This window comes from Coloeus monedula (assembly GCF_965178545.1).
Source record: "Coloeus monedula genome assembly, chromosome: 2".
Taxonomy (NCBI): Eukaryota; Metazoa; Chordata; class Aves; order Passeriformes; family Corvidae; genus Coloeus; species Coloeus monedula.
Genome location: NC_138782.1, coordinates 18,724,153 through 18,750,471, shown reverse-complemented (window position 1 = coordinate 18,750,471; position 26,319 = coordinate 18,724,153).

Here is a 26,319-nt window from a genome sequence, read left to right as displayed (position 1 = left end):
GGGCATAATGCATAACTTGTTCTCTAAACTCCTTTGCAGTAACATTCCTTATTTTTACATAAATCCATCCTATCTTTCCAAGTTTAAAAAAACTTAGTCTGTGTGATCCTTCTTTGTATGGATACTGTATTTTTGGGGGGGATCATTTGATTGTCTTTATCAGTTTTCTACTGCTGCTCTATCCTTTTAGAGGTGGGGTGCCTAGAAAGACATGCAGAATTCAAGCTGTGGGAACACCATGGGTTTATAAAGTGGCATTATGATGGTTTCGCTCTTGTTTTTTGTCCTTCATTAATGATTCTTGCCATTCTATTTTCCTTGCTCACTGCCCCTGATCCATGAACTAAAATTTTCAAAGAACTATCAGTAATGACTCCAAGACCTTTCCTGAATGCTGGGGGGTAATTTAGAGTACATTAATATATATATTTAGACTATTTTTCCCTCAAATGCTATGCTTTAAACTTCACCTGACATTGATTGATTGTCCCATCATTCAGCATTGTGAGATCATTCCGCTGCTTCTCGTAATCAGTTTTCATTTTCAGTGCCCTGAATAATTTTGAATCATGAAGAAACTCTTCCACTTCATTATTTATTCCTTTCCTGAGCTTTAAATGCATTGGGGATGATTCACATGGGCTCACAGTTTAACTTCCCTACACTATGAAAATTGCTATTTATTTTTATCCTTTACATTCTGCCTTTTAATAAGTCAGTTATCCTGGAAAAGACCTTCCTTTTATTTCCATATAGTTTAATTTTTTAAAAACCCTTTCTTGGGAAAACCTGTCAAAACCTCATTGGAAATCCAAGTATAGAAGATCAATTGAAATGGCCTCATCCCCATTTATCATCTCTTTCAGAGAGCCTGAATACCCTCGTGGGACGTGGCTTTGTGTCCTGGCTTTCCTATGTTGTATTTATTTGTCTGTGTGCTGCTTCTTTCTTTATTACCATTTTTATTAATCCATTTGGTGTAAAAAGTCAGATTTGCTGGTCTAGCTTTCCACTGATCTGTTAAAGAAATACTCAGGATTCTGTATGTATGGAGCCTGTTTAAGTTAGGAGTACTTCCATGTGTGATTTCTTTCAGGACTCTTACTGAAATACTAATAACTTACTCTTTTCTGATCTAAAACCTTGCTTGTTTACATCTTGGTTTGAGGCAGTTGCTCTGACTTTTCTCCTGCAGAGAAACTATATGTCATCTCTCAATTATTTCCTAACAGCCACTGACTTCATTGATTTCACTCCTCTAATAAAGCACAATCCTTTTGACTAATTGTTACTTCTAGAAACCCTTTGGTGGACACACTGCTATTGATACATCATTTTGGAAGAAAATCTTTGCTTTTTGTTAATTGATCCTTGACATCTCTTTTGCCTGTCCATGCTGTGATTTTCCGATTTGACTCCATAACATGCCCTTTACCATTTTCTTCAGCTCAGTATAGCTTCCAGTTCTTGATTTGTTGAGTTTGCTGGAAGCTTGAAACTAGATTCCAATGTGATTTGTTATCCTCCTTCCCTTCCTTCATAAGAAAAAATGAAATGGTTAACAGTATTGACGTGTGAATTATCTCTGCAAGACACTCAAATCAATCCTGTGCTGAGGGATTTCACATCCCCCACCACTCTCTGAAGACTTGATGAAACATGAGGATAAATGAAGACAGAGAGGCGTGGGTTTCAGTCTGTTGCTAATGCATTGCTGGCTGAAGCCAGTGCTGCTGTATCTTCAGTGCTGGCACTGCTGGAGATGTGTAGATTAAAGCTCAGCAGCTCTGCTGCCTCCTCTTCTGCCTGCAGTGCAGGCATTACTCAAGCATTGCCTACAACAGCGCTTCTTGCCACCCCAGTTGTCACAGACATGTCAGCTTAGAGGGACACTGACTCCAAACCCAGACAGTTCACTTTGTGTGTGTGGTTTCTGCCAAATATCTGAGTATGTTCTGGAGTCGGGGTCATGAAAGCAGCTCCATGAAGGCACTTTTTATTAATGTGTCTCTTTTTTTTTTTTGCTATTAATCTGCCCAGTGCTGCTACTGACATCAGTAAAACATCTTACAAAGAAAATGTCTCTTTAAAAGGGGGCTCTGCATGCTGGCTCAGCATCTCAGAAATACCAAGGGGGAAAACTTTAGGTACACACTCTCTAAATGTGCAGATCTCTTGTTCCTCAGTTTTGAGAAGGGGAGACTTTATGAATATTTGGTCAGACCATGCAAGGGCAATGACAGGTGCTGGAAGTAAGGGAATGTTTCTACAAAAAAGGTTTCCCTGGCAGGAATCAAATTTGGGTTTTTACCTTCAGCCAGTTCATGAAAAAACCAACCCCAAACCAAAGAGAAGCTCAAAAACACTCTTCCCCAAACCAGGCTTCATCAAGAAAATATTTAATATTATTAATATTATTAGCAAATATCAAGCTTCTCTGACTAAGATACTCTCTTTGCATGTATTTAAGGTTTGCTTCATCTCCTGAAAGACCTAGCAACTGCCTTTTAGATAGAATATTCTGCTCAGTGTCATAACATCTTTGTGATGAGGTACCCTGCTGCCTGCCAAGTCAGCAAACCTGGACCTTAGAGCATTTAAGCTTCAGTTTTATATCCTAAATACAGGGACTATATACACATAGCTAAATTTGCCTGAGTTCAGAAGACACAAGAGTTGCTAAGTTCGTGAATAAACATCCAGCATGTTATTCATGCAAACTGAACTTTGTGAAAAAGCCTTTCCATGAAGACATCTAGTTCAAGAATCTTGCAATGTTGAATAAGGTATTTATAAGGCAACAGAATTGCAAAATTTTAAGACTGTAATGTCTCACTGTATTAGGAGTTTCTGCTAAAGAAATTATATATAACTGCCAGGATGCTAATAAATGCAGTATTTTAGTTTTCAGGGTCATGTTCTGTGAAAATACTCAATATTTAGTGACTGTAATTTTGGAGTTTTCCAAAGCTTTTTAGGTGTTTTTTCTTGTACTTTCTGTTTGGCACTAATATCAGTTGCTTTTAAAATGATCAAACAATCCTCACCAAATGAGTACAATTTCTGTAGTCTTGGGCTTGCACCAGCATTGGTACCTTTCCATTTTATAGTAATGACATTTGTTGGCTACATGTCATTCTTTATCAGTTCTTCCTATTCACTTCAGCTTCCCTGCATGTGGAAGACTATTAGGGTTAGAAGAAATCTCTAATAACTCATTTAATCTCCTCTTAACTCTAATAAAAGTAACTTTCCTACTGCAGACCATCTCTAATCCATGGATATCCCAGTCTAGGATATTGCTAGGATATTACTAATTTGCATGATAACTTATTCCTAATGCTATGTGTTGCTGTCTTTATTTCACTTCTATCTCTTCACAGTTTGGATGACAAAGTGGGTATGAGTGCTTATACAGCTGGTCATACATTTTCTCCTGAGCAATCAGACCACAATTTGATATTTTCCATAGTGCTTTAGGCACCTTTTTTTTTTTTTTTTTTTTGGCACATCAGACAGCTCTAGTCTAGTCTACTCTTTGCACTGGAACTCTGATTTCTGTTTGCTGTTGGCCTTGAAGGTAATTTTTATTCCTTATCCTACTTGTACCCTCAAAAGCTGATCGACCTATTCACAAAATGCATTCATTTCTCATAGTTGTAAGATTTGTAAGCCAAACCTTCAGTATGAAGTAAGAAAGAGAGGATTATTCTTACTTTAAATATTCTTTTCAAATCTATTTTCTTTAAACTCCATTTCTGCTGGTCTCTTACATATTTATGCACAATAATCAAATATGTTTTTGAAATGTAAAATATTTTCCCATAACTTTGAAATTATTTCCTTTTCCATTAAGGTATCTGGAACAGCTGCCACTTGTCTTTTACTCAGCCAGGGTCTTTCCCACGTCTGAAAGGCAGAACTTTGATAGTCTACTTTTGCTACATCTAAAGTAGCTCTCTGTCCATGCACCAGTAGATAAGTAGAATATAAATGTTGAGATCTGTGAGGCAAATGTCAGAGAAAAGTTTGAACTAAAAGTAGTAGGGAAGCTACTGGAGCTCTAGAAAGTTTCCAGTAATTTGGATTAACGATCTAACTTTGTAGGTAATTGGGTAATTACCCTGTCAGCTCAATATGAAACATTTTTAGCAATCTACATGTTGACCCTTACCCATAAAAGGCATAATACAAATAATGATCTAAAGGCCTGTCTTAAGATGATAATGTTTCGACTACTGCACCCTTTTCCACAAAGTTAGCAGGAACTTTTATGAATCTGGAGTTCCCCACAAGTAACTCAATCATAATACAAATAACTGCATGATTCAATCCTATTCAGGGACAGAAAACAGACAGGTTATGCTTGCACTTTTTCCTCTGTTGGGAATACAGAGCAGGTTGGTTGCACTTCTCTTTTTCTAAGATAAGCCCAAATTTCTGTGTAATGCAGAATTCAATTCAGAGCATTCACATACAACAGAACAAGCGCTGTGTGTTTCAGAAAGCTGTAAATCCTGGTGCTGGGCTGAAACACAGCCCAGGGGAATGCAGCCTCATCTGGCAGTGCCTCTTCAGGATGACAGTTCCTCTTCTCAGAGGGGAGCAAGCACCTTCCTGTGTTTCTCCTCTGGTTGTAAACTGGGCTTAGTTAGTATGCTGCAGCCGTGCAGATTTTCATTTCTGATAAAACTTAGCCTGAGAGGTATTTGTTGATGATTGTCAACAATCAGATGAATTATAGATGATGTTGGTAAACAAAGTGCTGCCTTGATGAATGATGACTTGGCTATACTATGACACGACTGCTAAGTCATTCAAAGCACTGATTAAACCCATTACAGTAAAATAATCACCATCCATTACCTTTAATGTCGTGAACTGACAACCTAGTTAAGGCAGCTGATGGTGTCAGCAAAATGATTTGTTGGTCCTCATGTCCGATGACAATAAATCACTTCGATAAATCAATGAACAGTAGCAATAAAACAATATATTTTCATTTTTCTTGACATTCAATTACAGAGTGTGTATACAGACTTATTCTTAAACATTCACTGATATGGCAGGATTCAGCATCCACCAGTAACTAACACATACAGTTGCTGAGATCTTGTTTTGTCCAACCATGTTATACCCTTGATTTTGTTTTCTTCTGCATCTGCTGTTGTGATACATTACTTGTCTTACAAAGCCAGATTCATTCTCAGGTATAAAGGCAGAATTTTTATATTCCTTTTCACTTTGTCTGAAGAAGTTTCGTCTTCTAAATAGGTCTCTGTAAGTATTGCATTTTCTGCAGAACTTCAAGGATAATGATCACATTCCTCTTTTTTCACCTTTCTGGTATCACCTCTAGGCTAATAAAGTTTATAATTTGGCTTGCAGATTAAACAAAAAGTGAACTTAATCATTTGATCAGCAAGACCTGAGCTGAGGCTCCCGTACTGCTCATGAGTAAGCAGTGGATGACACTGCTAAAACCCAACTCAGCCGACAGCCATCATCTCCTCTCTGTTCTGCTGTCATTGGGGCTGTGCTAAACACCAGTCCTGGCACACAGACAAACAGGTTTGGGAGCACTGGATTTTATTTTAGAAGTATACATCTGTATCTGCCTATTTCTCTTCCTTGTCATGGATATATTCATGTCAGGATAAGTTGTTAGCAAATTTTGGGCATGCATAGAAGTACTAATCCCTAGAAATCAATCATACGCTCCCTGGAAATTATGAAAGGCAAGACGCCTCCCAGATACTTGAAATTATAATACATTTTTATTAGGTAAGCTCACATGCTTTATATCTCAAGATTGACAACCTCAAAATCTTTTTTTTTTTTTTTTTTTTTTTGGCTAAAGGAAATGAAAAAGAAATGTTTCTCTGGATTCCTTCCTCTTCCCCACCCATGTGCACACACTGCCCCAGACTCTAAAAATACCCTGAGGAATTCACAGGGCATAATTTTTTAACATAATCCAGGTAGCCTATTACCCAGGTGGGTAATAAGAAGGCAGAGATGGAAAACAAGATGGCTCTAGATTCTGTGGGTTGTCTTTTCTGAGCCATCCTACTATTCATGTGCCCTGAGTCTCTGCTTGGTTGGACTTAATTTGTTTGTGTCATGCTTGCATTGTAGGAGGTTTGCTGTTCATCAGCAGCAGGTATTTTCCACATTTGTACAAAGAGAAGATTCAGTTTTGGTTTCTGGTAGTGGCTTAACGTGGGATCCATTTCCTCAAGCAGTTGCCTGCTGCAGACAGAAAGAGCATCGAGATGAAACTTTTCCATGAGGCTACATTGCAAGGCATATGAAAGATTTTCCTCATTTCTTTCTAAAAATGGATCTGTCAGTAGAGAATGATTGGTCCCGGTGGACATATGGGCAGTTAGAACTAGGAAAGCTGAATGTCACTACGGGATGGTAAAAATGAAATGTTTGACTGTAAATTATTTTTTATGTCATATTTAGATTACAATATAAAAAATGCAGGTAGTCAATATGAGTTATGTAGCAGAGATGAGAACATGTCAAGAAATGCTCCATTTTTGATGAAAGTGAACTATAATGGAGACTTGTGGTGACTTTGCGGGAGACATAAGTTGGTCCTTATTCCAAAAGTAATATGTGCAGCAAACACTTGTGAAATGATGATTTCAGAACTTTGTGGGCTCTGTGCTGTGTAAGAGTTATTAAGAGGTCATTTGAGATAACAATGATCAATTTGGCTCTTCAAAACCTCAGCAGTTGCTCAGAAGAGAGGCAGTAAAACAGACTGCTCTCCTATATTGAATCATCTGCCTGTGAGGTCTGTACAAGCAGTTAAAGTTTGTAAAAGGAGAAATGCAGAGATTTTGTGAGAAAATTGAGTATTTTCGAAGCTTGTAGTAAATGCAAGAGATTATCTGTGCTACCATCGGTGAGAACTGCATTCTTTCCTGTAACAGTGATTCAGTCAGCTGATCATGTCCCACCCTCCAACCCTGCACATCTGTCTGTTCAACCTCACGGCCTTTTCCAGGAATTTCTTGACACTGGTGCCTGCCCTGCAAAGCACAGCCTGTGTCTTTAATCACTGGGTGCGCTTTCACCTAGAATTTTGTGCTTTTGGGGCCTCTTTTGCTGATTCATTCTTTCACACTTCATCTTAGTTTATCGAGTCAGCTTCAAAATGGTCAGAACAGGGCTGGAAGCATGGCCTAGAGACTGAGGTTCCTCCCCTGCTGTCAGAGGACCACTTGGGCATTGTGGATCAGTCATTGCTCCCTCTCCATGTCATGATGCTGTCACTCCTGCTGTTGAAAGGAGAGGAAGGGATCAGGCTCTCCACAGAGCCTCTCTTCTCTTGACTGAAGTTTGGATCAAAACCTGCAGGACAGCAGGCTAAGGCGTTCCCTCATCCCAGCTTTACCTGAAACATGATGCCAATGGCTTCTGGCCAGGTAGTTCCTCTTCAAGTCAGGGCTGAAATCAATGATCCCACAAACACTGAGATGAGCATGGTGCTTTAGAGTCCTCACCAGAGACTGACAGCTCTGGAGGAAAGTTAAGATGGAATTTCATTTTAACCTGGGTCAGCCTAGCCATCTCTTTAAGTTTGACTAGGCTGGGTGGTATTTCTGCTGGTGCAGACACAGACTCTTTATTAGACAGTCTGCCCCTGGGGAACGAGAGGACCTAGAGAGCAATTTTCAGGTTGTGCTGTTCTGTACCTCACCAAAACTGGAAAGGACAACAAGAAAATGTGTGATGCACAGTAGATGAACTTTGAAAATAACATTCAGCTGATAATTCTTTATAGGGTCCTAACCTGTCTGAGGAGTTGTGTAATGGTTTTTTTTTAAAGTGAAGTCATCATTTTTTGTACTGCCAGTAGCTAAATTATGAGATTCTTGTACTAGGGTGGTACTTACCGTACCTTTGGAAAGCATTCAGCACTGTGTACTGGCTCTGTCTGAGAACATATACTCCAAAGAGTTGTTTGGATGAGGCAAAGAGGCAAGTTGTTATGAAATTCGCTCTCCTACATTCATTTTAAATTTTCCAGAGATCACACTTCAATATTCCAGTTATCATCGCCCTGAGATTAACTAGACTATAACAAAAAATATTGATTTAAAATGTGTATTTTTTACTTAGGTATTAACATTTGATATAGTTTTAAAGTTTTATAGAAAACTACTGTCATTCAGTATATATATGACAACACTTTGTTACATGGTAGTCTGTGGTCCCCCTTAGCTCAGAATAAGATGAATGCATTAACCTTTTTCAAATGTCACCTATAAAATCCATGCAGTGAAATAGTTAAGCACATAAGCTCCAACACAATCAATATTTCTTGGTGAAACTGGCTCTGCAGCATATCTTTGCCATCTCTATAAACATTTGTATAGCAACTTTAACATTTGTGTCTGTTTCCTTTCAAAGCTGATGTAGAATTTCTGAAGGTGTCCTAGCTTGTTAATAGCATCAAATATTGAAAGCTGACCCTGAAGTTTCCTTCCCAAAGTCCTTCTGGTCTTGCTCATGGCTGCAAGAAATGAAAAATTAAAGACTGAGAACACACAGATCCTGTTATTCAGCTTGAAATCTCTAACAAACCCTGGTGATCCCTGCAGTGTATCATTCCGTATTGCTGCATGTGGCACATGAAAGACTGGGCAGATTTGGCTCATTATGGCAAGTAAAATTAAAAGACATGTCCCAAAATGGGGTGGGGGGGAGAGGGGGAAGGAAGAAAAATAATGCAACCACCACTAGCAGATGGAGAGGGGATTTAAAAAGAAAAAGAGCAGTGGACAGCATCTGAAATGTAGCTGGTATTAGATTTTTGGTCACATTTCATCTCTCCATGGGCCACTGTCACCATCAGAGCAGCAGTGTGTGGCGTGACTTGTGCCACAGCTGGCAGCCAGCAGTGCCTCGGGGCTCAGGCCAGCAGGGACCCTGGCCACTGAGGCATCCTCAGAGAATGAGCATCTCCACAGACTGGGACACCAGGATAAGGGCAGAGAGGGGAGAGGAAGGTGGGAGGGCTGGAGTGCGAGCACAAGCAGCCTTTATAGCTCTCCCAGCACTTTTCCTTTGACACCTGCCCTGGAGTACACCCAGCACACTGCTGAATCACATCTTGTCACCAAAACCAAAGCAATGATTGCACTCTGATGAAGTCAATAAGGCAATTTTATTTCACTCTTGCTTAGTAAGTTACAGCAAGTAACTGCACGGCAAAGATGATCTTCTGGGGAGAGAATGAGAGGTTCTTTAAATTGCCATTGAATCCACCAGAGTGCCATACTACTGTTCTATAATAATACATTAAAAAAAACCAGTAAAACAATAAAAAGCCCCCCACCTTTTTCTTTTCCTCTTTGTCAGCTCAGGATGTTCAAAGGATTTTAGGATGTTCAAAACCAGATTTTTTTTTTTGTTTGTTAATTCTGGTAGGGGCTGGGGTAGAAGGATGTAAACAGCTGCTAAAAGCATGCTTCCCATGACTCGCTGGGAAAAAGAAGTGAAACTTACATTTCATCATTAAGTTTGCTGTCTTGACTGAAATGTTAAAGTTGTTTATTACCTTGTAAAGCTCTCCCACTTGCCAATGATCTCAATTTATTCATTTCTCCCATAAGAAGAACGTATTCAGGACTGGAAAGCTGGTATATAATGAGACTATATTTGTATTTGAATTCTGAATTGGTAAATTGCAAATATTTCCCAAAATATTGGCAAGATTCAGAGCAGTTTAATGACCAACTGGAAACACAGGGTTAAGCAAATATCTGCTTATATACAACCTACCTTGCAGAATGTCTTCCAGAATAGCTTTTCTATTAGATCTGTATTGGAATATCTCTGGTAATGGAGTTTAAAAGCACATTTACCTTTCTCACAGCTGCAGCCAATTGGTGACCCATAGTCCCTGTGAAGTAAATTATGTTCTCGTTATTTGCACTACTTCTGGCAGCAAGATATCATTTACTTTAAAGGCAGGAGGGGGTAGGAGGAGAGGAGAGTTTCAGAGTAAATGGTGAGTGAGCTCTCTGAAAAACATCCTCCAGCAGATCCACCTGCACCTGTAAGATGCTCCTGGCTGATTCTGGGTACATGGGGCACTTGGGCAATGGGACTTGGACATCTCAAACTTGCATTTCTTGACCCTCTTGACCTTTGTTGTTGCTGGGAATTTAAACTCATCAGCAGTTAATAAAGCAGTGTTGCTGTGGCACAGACACATGTCACACTGAGCCAACCTTGGTTCTGGCTGGTCATCTTGGTAGGAGGGGCGCTTGTGAGAAATCTTTTTAGCAGAGTCTGGAGCCTCTCTTCACTCTGGCTCAGTCCTCAGAACATTATTTCTCTGAACAGCTGTTAGCAGTGTGGCTGCACCATGAGGCTCTCCTTATAACCTGTGGGTACAGAAAACTTTTTGCTGGCATTAAAAAAATTGATGAAAGGAACAGACTGACAACAGTTTTGTTGGCTCCAGGAAGGGATCCAGTTCCCCTTGTCTGAAAAAGGTTTTTGATTGGTAGAAGGTTTTATCAATATGAGGAAGTCCGTCACTAAATTCACTATTTTTACATTATCCAGAAAACAAAAATATTTGTTCTTTGTTTGGGTTTTTTCCTGCTATCTGATTTTCCAGTGGTGCCTAAATAATCAGCACGAGTCACAGTATTTGTGTCATCACACCATTCCCTGCACAGCCTTGTCCAGTAGAAAGATTTATAAATGTTATAAAACACAGGGGCTCTCAAGCCAAATGTTAGTTTACACAGGGAACCACATTATCTGTCTCAATTCACACAGGTTGTTTTCCTTTTCCTGGTGCCCATTCTGTCATGCCACTGCCACAGCAGGAAGTAGCCAACAGTCAAAGCAAACAGCTCACAGATCAAGCATGGGTCCTTTAATAATATATTTTCTTCCAGGTTACCTGAAAAATATTTGCAAACACACTCAAGGACAGTCAGGCTTGATTAGGAAAACTATTTGTATCCAGACTCTGACATGCCATGATTGAGGGCTGGCAAATGCAATACAGATGTGGCCCAGGTATCCAGCATGTATTTGATGATCAAAACCTTTAGGTTTTGGTTTCTTTTCTTGTTTTTCTTTAATAATTATGAACTGCATTAGCACAAAGAGAAGTTAATTGTAATCCCTTCACTCTACCCGACCTGTTTCTGTAATAATCGAAATTTCAGATAAGCAATTAAGTGCATTCCTGGCAGAAAAGAAGCATAGTGGTTGAGGAAAGTCAAAGAGTTTGATTTTGTTTGTTTGTTTGTTTTAATGGATAATGTGGACTATTCATTACATGCTTTGCTTTGGTGGTTAATGAGACACATTGAGCTCCAAGGAACAGCATGAGATTAAATGGCTTTGTCAGTGGCATCCTTAGTTCTCATGAGCCAGGAGAAGTCCAAAGGTCTCCATGCAGAACACCTCCACAGCACTAGAATTTAATTTTTTCATATATATTTGTTTCATATTGTTGTGCCATACATATTTTAATTCCTTGTTGTGCTAGTGCTCAGTTACTGAGGGTTGCTGTGTTGAGCAAGGATGGAGAGCTCTTGGGAACTGAATTTTAAAGATGTTTCTGCTGCAACTACCAGGAACAAGTTCCTGCATGGTAATGAGAATGGCAGGTTACACCATGAGGAGGAGTTCAAAGTCAGTGCAAAGTGAAGCAAGTTTCTGCAAGGCTGCCAGCTTCACATTGTCCTCTGATGTCCCTCCTGCCACACAAAAGGGATGGTGTGACACCCAGGCAGCACTGCTGCATTGTGCTGATGCAGTCATTCAAAACAGGAGTCTGAGATTTGGTAAACTGGTTAAAACCAATCTGTAGCATGCAAGCATAAAATGTGATGTAAAGCCAACGTAAAATGGATTTTAATTCAAAAACATACTCTCAAAGCAAGAGCATGAATATTCTGATTGAAGGTACTTATCCCAGCTGTCTTGAAAAACACCTGAGAGTTTATGAACTATTCCAACAGTGACACCAGAATGGGCTGAATCCTACAAATCCTACTTCAGAAATTGCAGACGCTGTAGCAAACTGGTAGCATTATTTGTGCTTGGGCTTTTGATACTATGCTTACACATCCTGTCTTTATCATTGCTTTTAAGTTTTGTAATCTCTTTAATCTATCAGTGAAGTACTTTCACCATCCTCCTTCTATGCCTCCACACTAGGTCCCACATGGATTTGAAACTAATGAATGGTTCCCTTAGTTAATCATTCGGTGAAAGGCCTGTGGTTTGTTTGTTTTTTAAGTATGCAGATCCTGTGGTTCTTAATCAACAAAGAGATAAATCTGAAAAAAAAAATAAGTAAAATGAAAAAGAGAAAAAAATCCTGCAGTTATAAAGTATAAGTGAGGCAGTCAAAAAGCCAATGAACGCTGGAAGAAACTTTATTATGTATTGTCAATAAATATAACAATAAAACTTTTTAAATCTCTGGAATCGTACTATTACACCCTCTTCCATAATAAAAGGGATTTAGTACCAGTGTAAGATGCACTGCAAAATGATGCTGCCTTCATGCAAGATGGATGTGCAGTGTCAGCAGTGAGCACTCCTGCACTATTTAGGTGTCACATGGTCCCTAGGCTTGTAAAACTAAACGGGTTGTTTGTGAAGAAATCTGTTTGTAAAGGTGCCACAACTGTAGTAAGTCAGCCTGGGAATGGCTCTGATGCTTCTCCTGGCACCTCCAGGAAACTTCTGCAGAGAGCAGTTGTACCACCCTCCTCAATGTGGTACATCTTTTTTTCCCCATGGGAATCTTTGTAAATTTGGGGCTAGTCTTTCCCTGCCTTTTCCTAGTTGCTGATGTGAGCACAACTAATTCCTGCACTGTGGACACGGCCTTTCTTGGCACACCTTCACATCCCAGTGTCTCTTAATCCTGTGATGGCAGCAGGCACTCCTGTACAGCAGGTGGGTAGGAACACTGCCTTGTCCTCTGGACTGTTCACATCCTTTCATAGTAATTCCTCTATCCAAGTTCAAGCTCTTCCGTGTTTTCTTGCCACTGATGACATTCACTTAAAATTTTAGCTAAGGAGCACTAGGGTTTTAAAGCCTCCACTGCTGCTCAAAATCCACACCTGCCTCATATAGACCACTCCCACTGTAGTTTTTCTTTTTCCTTTGTTTTGAGCAGCTATTACGACCTGAGCTCTGCCCACAGTGTCCCCAGTCACTGACACCTCTGCAGAAAGATGCTTGCTTTATACAATACTTCTGTAGACAAGTGTTTACCCTAAACATGATCAGATTTCATTTTGTGCAGCTTTTAGCCACTGCCTGCTGCTGCCAGCTGGCCTCAGAAGACTTATTTTCCATCACCTGCAGTTGGTCACGCTTGCCTAGCCTAAGATTGCTGCTTATCACTGTTGTTTTAACAATATTGCATCTGGCACCACAGCCCAGCTGGAATCAAAACATTCATTTAATAGTACAGCTGCAAATATGGCAGCTGAGTGACAGGTGCCTGGCTTTGCACACACTCTGAGTCCTTGCTTTTCCTGGAATTGCACTGCAGACATCATCCTCTGAACTAAAGCCCTTCTGCATCCTTGGGCTGTGCACGCACTGCTCACTGCTTTCTTCCTGAAATAGCTGCAGCACTGGGGATTACAGATGGCTCTATTTCACATTCTCCTTGCACCTCTCCCTTTCTCACTCCTCATGGCTGTCTTTAACTTAAACCTATTTGTTTGTGTGTGTCTGTGTGTGTCTCTATGTGTGTGATTTTTTTGGTGGGGTTTTATTCAGTGTGTTTTTTTTTTTTTTTCTTTGCCCCCAGACTGTGATTTTGCTGTTTTTTCTAATCACTTGAGTGGTCCAAGTGGGGTGGTAATATTTGGAGGTGCCTCTCTGGAGAGAAGGCATTGCTGTCTCAGCAAACTCTCCTGTGGCTGGGATCCTAGGTTGGTAGGGAGTCACCTTGAAAATTATAGGTAAATGAGAAAGTTTTAAAATTCTTGCTACTTATTTTTGGGTAAGTACATGATAGGTCCCTTCTGGCTTGCTTTTTGGGGGGCATCATAATGCTTGTGCAGTGTTTCTATCAGATGTCTGGTGTTTCTGTTATTGTTCTTAGCAATGTTTTTAATCTTAGTTCTCTTTTTTTTTCCCGATGTAATGGCTAATACACATGTCCCTTCTGGCTTTCAGTTCTTTATCTTTTAGCAGCTATCACTAGGTCTGTACACAGACTTCGTTTTCCCTGTATGTTTGTGCCAGATTCTTTGTTAGAAATTCAGCATGGCCAATGATCTGAGTCACTCTATGCTAATCACCTTCCCTGCCTTCCTGTGCATCTCCCTGGACTGCCTTCACCACATTTCACACACCACACGTTGGCTCATAAAACAAGAGGGCTTCATGCTGGCAAATCTAAGTGGCTCTTTATTTAGCAGCTTATTTCAGAGGTGCTGCAAATGCAGCGCGGACTCCTCCTACAATAAATAGGTGGATACCATGGTTCTTCCCTCAGATTCTTCCCCCTTTATTTGTACTTCAGGTCTGAACAGGGAGACTATCTCTAGGGCACAGACAGTAGCTCTGATTTCCATGAGTGTTTAGTACTTTTGCAAGCAGCATGCTTACTCTTTCTAGAAAAGGCAGCTTGCTATGCACCCAGACAGGAGTCTGTGCCAGACAGGCAGTCATATGGAGTTGTGTGTGCATCATTTTCCTGTTCTGGGAAAAAATTCCCCCTTTTTTCCCACCCACCGGAAAAACTCCACCTTTTTAACAGGAATAGGATTTTAAAATCTGTTTGGTTTGTTGGGTTTTTTTCAAGTAAATGGTGAATTTAGTTACACTGCATGCACATTTTTTTAATTGTAATTGTAGAGTTTATGTATATCTTAAAATAAGAAGTTTAAAAGAGGATCAAGAAAAATGGCAGAGTTGTTGACTTTCTGACTATTCTTGTATGTATTCTGTGTTCAGTGAAATTATTTGTGTTTACTTATTTGCATCTTTTCTTTGATTTCCTGGAGAATTCTCATATCTTATTCAACCTTTTCTGCTGGGTTGTTTTTCTTTTTTTTCCTTTTTTTTGACTATTAAAAAAACTTTTGATACTACCATCACAGAAATGGATGTAATATAGCAATCTATAAAATTATAAACTGTTGTACCAAAAAAGCACAAGCTGTCAGACCTGGGAACAGGTCTCACAAAAACCGGGGAGTGGGTTTAGCCATACATAGAGACCTGCCTGGGATTCATCGTTTTTTCAACAATTCAAGTCATTATTCCTCAGTGTGGATAATCAAGGGTGGGGGGGAATTAAGTATGCAGTTTTATTTAACAGAAATGTTTTGAAGATGTATGGAATTCTTTGTGAATAATTCATGTTCTTTAAGATCAGAAGCACTGAAACAAAAAAAAAAGGTGGGCAATTCTGCTGGGATGTGCCAGTTTAGAAACAAAGCAGCACTCTTGCCACATGTAAGTGCAGCTGAAACAGGATGGCTGTAACATCAGGGAAAAAGTTCTTTCCTAAAAAGTCTGTAGCAATATAGATGATCTCTTCTTCAGAAAGTAAATTATTCATTTTGTCCTTGATCAATTGCAGTTAACATGTATTTGTGGCTCACAACTCTTTCTCCATAACATAAAAGTGGCTCACAGGGGAAAAGGAAAGTCATGCTTGGGGAAAAGAGCATCAAGAAAACCCTGCCACAATGAAACCTTCTCCATCTTATGCCCCTACCAGGCATCTCTGATTAATCAACCCTTTCAATGACTTTGGCACAAACAAGTTATTTAAATTTTCCTTGCCTCTCCCAGGACATCGCTCTACTTATTTTTCTACAAGATTAGATACAGAATGCAAATCAAAAAGGAAGAGAAATATTGGAATATGCTTTTGATTTGGGACAGTTGGAGAGCAGCAGGTGTAGTGTGGGCTGTTAGGGTGAAGCCTGTGAGGGACAGGTGACAGCTCTGCCACCTCATGTAAAATTTCTTATGCTCCCTTCTGTGAGCTTTCACCAGCAGAGTAATATAGGTAATTGAATTTTTTTATATCTCCACAGCGAGTCCCTGGCTTTGCAGTCCAAACTGAAGTCAATAGGTATCTGCTGGTGCCTAAAATACATTGCTTCTTGTTTGAAGAACTGTGACTTTGTGGCACAGGCAAATTATTCCCTCGTTGGTCACTGCAGGGTCTGCTGGGCACTGCTGGGGAGCCCCTGTCACAGGACAGCCTTGGAGCTTTCTTCCATTTGTGACATTCCAGCAACACGTTCTGTCCTTCCCTTTACAGGGAACGCATGAAGCAAAACATTCTGCAGGGCTGATATTTCTGTCTGTTTTTTCTGCTGCTTTGATGGCTTCTGGATGATCTGTAGATCCATTTTATCTAACATTTTATACCTCTTGGGATGCTGGATGCAAACTGTTCAGCATTCAAAAGCTGTAAGACTTCCATAAATATTCCTATATAGAAGCAGAATCCTTCTTTCCACGTGTATGCTGGCTATCATCTCCTTCTCAGGGATGAGCACCTTTGGATAGCAGGAGAGGACACCTTTGGCTACATGGGCATGGGTTAGGTAGAAGCCCAATGTGTCCAGTTGCACCCTAATGTCAGGACATTTTCACTGCTTAGGTAACAAAATGATACTTCTCTGGAGAAGCCAGGCAGAACAGAATGCAGCAGTCTTTCAAAATACTTCTTTTCCACCTCTTTGCTACTTTCTCCAAGCATAGATAAATAAAACTAAAGTTTGGTGGTAAGGTTCACCCAAATCAAACTGTCTGAACACTGAGCCATTTTTGGAACTGCCGCAGTGTGCCCTGCACCACTTCTTTTCCATTTTACATGCATGCAGAGAAGGTCAAGCAGTGAATTAGCAGACACCTTTGATGGTGCCAAAGACAACAACCTGCTTCAATACATTATCAAATAATAGACTATAAATTATGTAAGCACTGAAATGCCAAGCAGCAAACAGCATTTTCAGTGCTAAGCAGAATCACCAAATTCACTAGAAACTGCTAACCCCGATGATGCAATTTTTTTGAGGTATCTAAATGTTAACTCTTTGTCACCATCCTTCCTTTTCTTTCTTCCTCTCTATCAAATGTGGTCTTTTTTTGATCACATTCCCTTATTATGTGATTCTGTGACACTGTGTTTCAACTCATGTTCAGACCAACTACATAAGCTGACAGATTTCCAAGGCAGCTCAGGAGGGGCACCCCATAGGAATAAAATGTTGAGTATGCAAAGCTAGGGAGTAAAATGCCTGAAAATGGAGCTGACAACATGGAGTTCTGATCCTTTGTGTGCTGCTCAGCTCCACACTTTCCATAAGCAGGTGATGGAGAGGTGAAAAATCCAGAGGCTGTGCATGCGTCAGTGTGGTACCTCCTGAGATAGTTCCTGCAGCCTCTGGGAGATGGGAATCCCAGCTGGCCAGGGCTTTCAGCATCCATGGTAGTGAGAAATCAGAAAAAAATTGAAGATGTAAAAGACCAATTTTAATAGAAATTAAATTACGATTTGGGGGTTGTTGGTTTTTTGGTGTTTGTTTGGTTGGTTTTTTAATACAGAAACGTCAAAATAAATAGGATAGACAGAAAAGTATTGAGCACCTAGATTTCAGGGAACACAACAACGTTGTTGATAAGAGCTTGATGTGTGCAAGACAAGGGAGTCCTCTAAAAGTTGAAGAATCCTTGGGAAGGGAAGTATTTTATCTGCAGGCTCGTTTTTACAGTTTCCCAGAGGCTGGGGACAGAGAGTGTTCTGCTAATGCAGTTTGTTAGAGACACAAGGGCAAGGAGTGCCACATGTGCAAAATACCATCATCATTTATTGACTAAATGTCTCATAGACTCAAAGGACTATGCAAAAATTAGGCTAAACCAAACCAAATCCAAAACCTAAGGTAAACATTAATGAACAAAAAGTCCATAGTCTAGCATGGTGCTTGGTCCTTATTTAAGCACAGTAAATATCATGATCATTGGGTACATAGCACGAGTGTACCCAGTGCTGAGATCTGTAGAGAAATGTAGCAGTTCACAAACTCTTTCTATACAGGCTGCTATCAACACGTTATTTTGGAAATCCACTTAAATTCATGGAATCGTTATCAAAGGATGAAGAACATTAAGTTAAAATACATCAGAAATACCAAATCAAGGCATTTGCCTCAGAATATTTTACTTGCTAAGGTTTTTTCTTTCAGAGAACTCTGCAATTCCTAAAAACAACTCTTTCCCTTTTGTGATCACATACAGCTTTTAGGACCAAAAAAAAAAGAAAAAGCATCTTTCATTGTATTTTATCTCAATATTTCACTGAACAGTGAAATTTTTTTAAAGCCTCCAAAGCAAAGACAATTTGCAAATTAATTTCTCTACCACTCTGAAAAAAGAAACCATGAAAAGATCATGTCATGTCCTGTGTTTCTGTGAGAGAACCCAGGCTAGGGAACACATATAATTAGGTGTTTCACAGCTGAATTTTGCTCTGATGATTTCTATACCTGTGATAATTTGCTAGTAGTGCTACTTAAGACAGGGCTGCAGTTATTCTACATCTTAGTTCAGGTGGTCTTGCTTCCTTCTTCTGCAAGCAGACTTGAAGCAAATGATTGGAGAAACATTTTTTCCCTTTGTTTACTCCATGCACCAAAAGACAAGAGGTCTGTGTGCTGTAAGTGCTCAGAAGTATTTTAGTTTAACAGAGAAGGAAAAAGGAAATACTTTGATGCATCTCTTCAGAACAGGGCAAGCCGTCCCTTGCCAGTGGAAGTCCCTAACCCAGGAATATTCTCCAAGTTTAAGCATGAGTTGTGATTTTGGTATGCATAAAACAATTCAAATTCATAAAATTAGACATCTACTTGGCAAGCAATGATTTCAGCTCTTAGTAAAGTACCACTGTCCTTACATGCATCTGGAGGCAGTAGGGATATATGACTCAAGAGCTCTCTGCTAGAAAGTGTCTCCCATTTCCAGAATTGTCAGTACCAGTATATTTCACTGTTATAGCTTCTATACAAAACAGTGAGAATGTTGAAGAGAAAACTTTGGAGATTAACATAAATGAAGTATTTCAATTAATATAGTGGCAGGTCTTCAGCTACTGTAGAAAGCTAATTTTGTTTAAGCCAGGACTGGCCATTGTGGGGTCTTAAAGCTGGGGACAACATTCACACCAAGGATTTGCTATTCTGTCTCCAGAAGTGCTCATAAATGGACACGTAAAGCAGGCAAACTTATGTAATACCATCCCTAATATTCTCTCAGCCTCCAACTTCATGACTCTCTGGTGATTTCCTAAGTCTCTTGTGGCTTGTTCATTTAGAACCCTAAATCATCTCTTTTTTCAGGTAATCATAGAATTTTTCCTTGAATCAGTGTCCACTCTTGCACCCACAATAACAAGGAATTACACAGATCTGTTATCTGCTGGGTTCAAAACCAGCTCAGGCTTCATTTGATAACCCATAGCTCTTGGAATGAAGGGGATAGTAAAAAAACTGTTCCAATCCTTTACTTCCATGCCAACCCTTATTTTGCAGACTTGTACCAAATTCTTTCAGATCAGCTCTTCCTTTCAGCCTCTTCATTTTGACCCTAGCTATTTATTTTTATTTCTTTTTTAACCAGGTCAAAACTCCTTCTTTTGTCCTTTAGCTATTTGACTTTGGTGAAGAATTTTGTCAAAAACCTTTTGGAAATACAAATAGATCTCCCTTTTCTGCAAGGATCTGCAAGGCAGGATTTCCCTCAGCAGTTTCTCTCAGCTCTGGCAGTTTTCCACGCTCTGTAGATGCATCCTTTATTACAGTTTCTGCTAATTTGCCCAGTGTTGTCATGATTACAGGCCTGTGATTCCTCAGATCTCCCTGGAACCTTATTTTAAGGATTGATACTGCACCCATTCTTTAGATTGGAGGATATTTTAAGGGGTTGGTACTCTTGCAAATTGCCATTAGTAACTCAGCTACTTGATCTGAGTTCTCTTACACCCCCTGGGTGACTGCCATTGGTTTATGCAAAGGTTATTGGTCATCTGGAGCTGAAGTTAACCCCTGTAATTGTATTATCTGCCCTCACTGGCTCCCTGATTCCTCTCAGAGCAATCACTGTCACCAGCTTCCTAAGGGACATCCTTACCACTACCTAGATGTGGTTCAGTGTGATCATGTGCCCCTCTACCTCTTCTAATGGTTTTTCTGGAGCTAATCCTCCTCTACAAGCCTCTCTCCATCCTCTTCCTGGGAAGATGCACTTAAAAATACATGGAAAAAAAGTTGATTACTGGACCTTTCTCTGCATGCAGCCCGCACCTGCCCCATACTGTGCCATAGTCAGTTCCCTTTGCAGGTGGCATCTGGCTTCAGCATTAGGTTGAGCTGAGAAGTACAGCTGGGACTGTGGGATCTATTGTTTCAAGCTTTTTGCTGAAGGGGGTGGATTCAGAGTTTTGTGTCTGATAATGTTTGATTTTTCTTTAATGAATCTGGAGCTCTAATCTCACCATGGGATCTGATGACTAAGTAGGATCAAATAGTATTTACTCTTCTGCCTTGGCCTGCTGTCAGAAATATGCCACATTACACTCTGACAGACCAGTTGAAGACAAAGAAGAAAAGAGGTGAAGTAGGAGCTATTTACAGATGCTTAACTTTGGTGCTGTCACCTTCATACGTGGCAGAAATGTCACCTTCTCCTACACACATCAGAGAATGCTCCCTACAACAGCTGTGGTCTGTCAGTGACGAAAGCCAGAGTTTGTGGTAGGATGTGAAAGTGTGAATATTGGCCATGATCAGCCTTGGGAACGTTTTCCTGCTGCTGGCAAGCTTTCTGCCCAGAAGCTGGATGACTTTCTGGTGTGCTGTCACTGATGTAGCTTTAGATTGGACAAATATCCTATCTGAAGGGCATATCTGGTCTGGGTTTCTGTTTCCCCAAAAGCTTTATAGACCTTTACAGTGGCTTGTGTACCTTGACTGTTACTCATTCTGTTTTTCTTTATGCATAGGTTAGGTGCATACTGTTAATGCCAGGATGGCAAGGTTGCGTAACAACATGCAGAGGCTAAATATTCTGTTTTCTTAAACCTTTTTTTCTCCAAAGAGAGTCTTTGTAAGTCATTTCATTCCTCATTCAAAAATTCAATCCTCTTCCCACAGTTCAGCGTCACTGCTAGAATTTGGTAAAATCACTCCTATAATGAATTTGAATTGAGATGTATGAGGGTGACCAGTGGCTTAATGGCAGAACTGTAACTACTCCTTGAATCAGCTCCTGGGTAATAAGTGAGGTAAGAATAGCTCCTCATCTTGTGTGCTGTACTACTGGAGGTTCCTGCAGGCAATCATTATTACCTGCTACTTCATACTCTGTTTGGCCAGATAATGTCTTGCAATTAGGGCTTAAGAGCAAGCGATGGAAAGCTCTCCATAAAAGCTGATTATATTTGGGCCCAGCAGCACATCCCTACCACCATTCTCCGAGATTTATGACCTTTGTGATGTCTCTCTGCTGCTGCTCTGGTACAGAGGCAAGCTGTTTATCCAGGCTGCTGCAGTCCAAAGCTTCAGCAGTGGTGCTCTGGCATAGCTGCACTGAAGTCAAGGACAATATGGCCTGGCTCCTTCTCTCTCACATCCCTTCATATTCTGTAATGTTAGCTGTATCCTGCTGGCACTTTTCCATTTCTTTTATTGTCACATTCATTTTCAGCATCTACAAACACCATGTCGACATTTACTCAATGGATCCACCGTTGGAATGAGGCTTGCTGTGGTTTTTTCATGATGATGTTGAAATGGTTTTGGGGGCTGTGGGAGAGATCACAAACATAGAAAACCTTGAAAGTTTGGTGAATGTCAATAGAGTTTGGAAATGAATCTTCACTGACATTTACGTTTACACTGCCACGCGCGGAAGGGATGGACAGCTTAAACTGGCCCTGAGAGTAGCCCCACATCCCGAGGGGATACAAACTCCTTTGCTTCTGCAGAGCAGCAAGCAAGGACAACTGGCTGCCAAGGACAGGCAGCACTGCAAGCCCAGGCTTAACAGATAATTCAGCTGGGAATCTGTAAGGAAATTTTCAGCTTTTCTGCGTTCCAAAGAGGGCATCCACATGTGGCCAAGGTGCCTTCTTTCCCCTTCCCAGAGCTGCTGTGGTTTGGGTGTACAACAAAATTATCTTGCTTTGCATTTGGACAAGCAATGGTGATGTTGCCAAGGCTGGCAACGCAGCCTCCAAGGGCACACCACACGTTACTCTGCAAGCAAAGGCCACATCACTTTACCCACAGGCCAGGCCAGTCAGGAATTGTATCAGGAGAAATACTGGTTAGCACTGAGCAGGAGCTAATGAGCCCTAATGAGATTTCTGTTCAGCTTGGAGCACATGCAGAACAGACTTGTAAAATATAATCATACCGCTTTTGAAGAGACAGTACAAAAACCTCACCTGAGAGCTTTTGGGTCTCCAAGAATTTTGAATTTCATCTGGGCAAGAAAACATTAGTCAGTGTCTGCTCTTAATTACTTAGTTTGGAGGTGTTTAACAGACTGTGTTTCCCCTTTGTGGTCCATCTTAAAAACAGCAAAGGAAGGTGGCCATGAAAGGTAAAACAGTCTTGCAGTTTGGTTTGGGTTGTCATGCCTAACCTGTGGTCAGCTTAGTCCCAAAGGTATTTGTTTTTTTCATCTCAGGTAGATGTAATACAACAGGATGTGTCATTTGTTGATAAATTATATCATGCTAAACCATGTCATGTGAGTGAAAGGGTAAGGAAAATTGTAGTAGAGGTAAGAAAAATGAAATATGTGGTGGAGTGTGACTTTTCTTTCTGCTTTTAGCTTACAGCATTCAACAGATTTAAATGTCTTTTCAATATCTAGAACTTTTTTTCTCTAACCCGTCAGTGAACCGTATCCCAGCATTGTCACAAGGGTGGTAGCAGCCACAGGAACCCTTCTAAGTGAAAGACATGCAATCTGTCAGGGTGGGCAGGCTAACACAAATCTGTTAGCACTTGCTTTTCCCACACAGGTCAGAGTCTTCTGGAACACTGGCCAGATTTCAATTTGGGTAGCTATACGTCTGTTAGGACTTCAACTGTGGCTTGCAAAGTTTGTTTGACTCCTTTGAAGAGCAAGTATGTAAAGAGCTATGTAAATGGTCAGGTTTCAGTATGTAAAGAGCTATGTAAATGGGAAATTTGAGATCTTGGCTGGGATGTGAGGAAGAACACGGTGCATCTCTGTCCTTCCCCAGCTTCCCGTGGTGGATGCCAGTGAATTCCTGCAGGCAGCAGGGATGCTTCTCCATTGCCAGGTCACAGCTGGATGTGCAGAGAAGCCAAAAGTGGCTTCAGGTGGGCCAGGGGAAGTTCAGAAGTCCGGTGTGTGTGAGACAGGGGCAGGGCTCCAAAGCACAGCTTCCTGGCGTGGGCACATCTCTGTGGGGTTATACTTTGTTGTGCACAAGCCTGCACCTCTCTGGGGTCTCTGGCTGGACCCCAGGGGATCTACCCACCACCAGGCAGTAGATGTCATTTCCCACTAGTTTCCTTGATATCATCTGTAAAATTATGCTGGAGGTCTTTCTGTGGTACAGAAGCGGGGACAAAAACGGGCATTAGACTGCGGAGCGCTTTGATAACATGGTAATGAGCACTATAAAGCACCTCAGAGAGATGGACAAGCTCCTTTTTCATCATCTGCAGAATCTCATTAGCCTACCTTCCATTCCATTCTGTGCCTTAAGAGCGATGTCAGGACCTTTTTCCTCTCCTCCTGCACAGAGCTGTGCCTGACCTGCTCCCTCCGCACTGAGCAATTGCAGGCAGATCAAGAATCGGAGGCTCCTCTTTGTCACCTTCCATGCAATAACCTGCTTCCTGACAGAAAAAGTGTCAAAGGACAACTATTCCGAGGATGAATATAACATTGGACAGTCTTACAGCACTAATTTGAGCTTGCTGAAGCAACTTGGAGCTGTTCTTTTTCATTTTTTCCAGGGCTACAGCTGCATAAAGACTTAGACATGCCCAGCTTTCCTTTCAATGCTCATTTGCTTGCTTTTAAGTGCATATGTCATTTTTCATTATTTTGTATGCTAAGGGGCAGATCCTGAATTTTTTAGCCATGTTTGGCAGAACCTTGTTCCATAAATAATCTTATTAACTCCAATGGATTCTTTTGTGGAAAACAGTACTGTTCAGCAGCAGCTGAGGAGTCCCAGCAGGAAGCTCAGGGAAGAGTGGAAGAGGAAAATGGCTGCCAGAGATTGGAACAATATTTAGGTTTTAATGTCTTTCCACAGCAGCCACTGAATGAAGTAAAATCATTTTTTTATTTGCTGTAAAAGCTCCAGCAAAAGTAGGAAAAACCTCAGATGCCCTTCAAGGATGCTTTAAAACAAATGTGCAGTATTCATTCTCACTGTATAGTGCTAAAAAAAGACTCAGTGATTCTTTGGCTCCTAATTGTCACCTCAGGCAGCTTATTTAGCCTACCTGTCATGAAGGTAAAAGTATACAAAACCCTGTAACTCCTGCAAAGTAATTGAGCCACTTTTTTAACCTCCTTCTATCAATATTAATAACCTACTCTAATTGCACAATGCTTCTTTTTTTCTTTTCTCCTTTTTCTTCAATCTGCTATAGGGATTAGTTAGTCATCTGCATCTTCTTTAGAGGCCTTAACAAATGTTAATTTTTCATTCTTGCCTCTTTTTTTTTCTTCTATTAAGTGTCAGAATGAAATTAATTTCCCGGAAGGATATTAAGTGTCTTTCATGTATCAATCACAGCTGAGTTCTTCCTTTTCTCATGCAGAGATGGTTTCTCTTAGGCTGTACGAGGTCAAAAAAATAGAAGATAGGTATATTGTAAAGATATTTCCATTTCAGACCTCTTTAATATATTTTAATGCTGGAAATGCTCACCCAACCTGAGAGAATTTCAGGTAATTTGGTTGCTCTGGCCAAACAACAGGATGTTAGCACTGTCCATGGGCCAATTTTAAGCACCAGAGGGATTAAGCAAGTTTCCTCCTTAGAGGTATCTCTGTACTTAAATCTTTGAAATTTCTCACGTATGCTTTGCCAGGCAGCTCTCGTTCTTTAATATGAGATGATAATTATGGCATGTTGTGGAGGCATCATTAAAGTTTCTTTAATTCATTTTATGTCATAATAAATTGTACTTGAAAAAATTAATAGCCTCTTGAATTTTAATGAGTAAGAACTTCAGGTTTGTCGCTAAACCATCCCTGAATGTTCATGAACTTTGAAACACTGGACAGAAAGCATTGCCAGCCTATTTTGTTCATGCTGACGAACATTTCTCCTTTCTTTAGGGATTAAAGACAAATAGCTGAGTGGTATATTGTAACCATGCTCAAAAGCAAGCAGCAGTGTAGGTTTGAGGAAAAGCATGAACACTCAGCCTCTCTTTCAAACATCCTAGGGAGATTTTTTTCTCCCTGTGCCACAAATAGAATCACAAAAGAATTCAGGTGAAGGAGGGACGTGGGGAGGTCCCACATGTTGCTCAATGTGAGGTCAAACTGGGTTGCTCAGGGACTTACTCAGTCTGGTCTTTTAAGCTTCTATGGAAGGAGAGAGCATGACCTCTCTAGCAGCCTGTGCTGCTGCTTGACTCTCCTCAACGTGAAAAATCTCCTTGTAGCCACTCTGAATGCCACTTATTTCAACCCAAGTCTGTTGCTTTCTGCTCTCCCACCCTCCATCTCTGCAATGAGCCTGGGTCCACTTCTTGATCACCGTCCTGTACACTCTGGGGACTGCTCTTCTGTATCCACAGGTCATCCCTTCATAGGCACTGGGGGCTACTGTTAGGTGCCCACAGACCATTCCTTGTCTCAGCTGAACAAACCCTGGTCTCACAGCTTCAGCTCACAGAGCAAGCACTCCTGCCCTGACCATCTTGGTTCTTCCCTGCACTCCCTCAGTTAAATGATGTCTGTCTTCTACCGGGCACCCCAGAATGGATGCAGTGCTGTCCACGTGGTCCTGAGGAAAGGGGAATAATCAGTTCTCTCAATTTACCAGCAGATCTGCTCCCTGAACAGGCAGTGCCCAGCCTGCATCCCTGCAGAGAGTTTGTCCTCCACAGGTTTGGGGCCTTGCATTTGTCCCTGTTGGATTCCATGGGTTTCCCATGGTGCTGACGCCAGCAGTGCATGGTTATTGATGTCTGTGGGCAGGGCTCCTTGACACCACAGTCAGGCAAGGTTTCTCTTGCCTCACATCTCTGA